The sequence below is a fragment of the Echinops telfairi genome, unplaced genomic scaffold, assembly GCF_000313985.2.
Source record: "Echinops telfairi isolate 266 unplaced genomic scaffold, ASM31398v2 ScPeMD7_7457;HRSCAF=8495, whole genome shotgun sequence".
NCBI classification, from domain to species: Eukaryota; Metazoa; Chordata; class Mammalia; order Afrosoricida; family Tenrecidae; genus Echinops; species Echinops telfairi.
The window spans coordinates 46,214,121-46,215,200 of record NW_022111357.1 but is presented as its reverse complement, the minus strand read 5'-3'; positions in this window follow the sequence as shown (position 1 = coordinate 46,215,200).

Genomic DNA, 1,080 nt, shown 5'->3' with positions numbered 1-1,080 from the left:
GGTTTGGGGTGTGAGGCCCGGCTCCGTCACTCACTGACTACCCCCGCTCGGCCTCAGCTTCCCCCTCCGTGAAGTGGGCATGATTGACCCACCTCTTGAGAGTGAGATGGAGAACCCCTAGCCCAGGGTGGGTGCTGGCTTTGTGAGGGTTAGCATTTTACGTCCATCTGGGAACCCCAAGGTGGCTCCCCGGCTGGGACGCTCGCCTCCGGTGCCTGTCAGTGGAAGCATGGCTGTTAGGCCGCTTCTGTAAAGAAGAAGAGCCTCCCCAGTCCTATGGGGCAGTTCTACTCTGTCCTGCTGGCTCCCTTTGGCTTGGCATGTCTTTTTGGTTAATAATAGGCCTGAGCTGGGGGCCCCAGTTTCAGGGACCTCAATTTACCCTTTGAAGAGGCTCCAGGTGTGTCTGGGGCGCCCTCCTGGGGGGAGGTAGGGTGGCGGTTGGGTGGTGGGTGGAGCCAGGCAAACTTCCTGTCCCCCTACGCACATGGGCCTGTGCTTGGTGGTGACGGGAAGTGGCTGTGGCTGGGCCTGCCTGCCTCACTGGGAGAGGGGCTCCAGCCCCTCACCTCGTCCTATCCGGTGAGTCAGGGGCCATTGCCCCTCCTTGTCCCCCTCAAAACCAGAAAGGAGCCCCTTGGCCCACCCTGAGTTCAAGAGAGACAACAGGTGTCACTTCCTGGGCCGGGCTGCCCATCCCTCTGCGCCCTCTCTGCACTAGAGAGGCAGGAGGGGGCCTTAGAGGGGTCCACACAGGGTGATTCCAAACAGGGACTTTCACCGTGATCCTGGGCCAGAACTGGAGAGGTGGGACAGGCTTAGGTCAATATGACCTGGACCCTAGGCCAGAGGTGAGGGACAAGAGACAGGCTGTGGGTAAGGATTACCTCGAGTGTAGGCTAGAGATGTGTGTGTGTGTGTGTGTGTGTGTGTGTGTGTGTGTGTTGGGAATGGGGGGTGAAATCGTTCACTCGGAGCTATAAAAACTGTAGCGACATGTTTGGGGCCCGGGGTCCCTGGGACCTTCCAGAGCAACACGTTGGCTGTGGTGCCAGCCTGCCAGCCCACCCACCAGGGGGG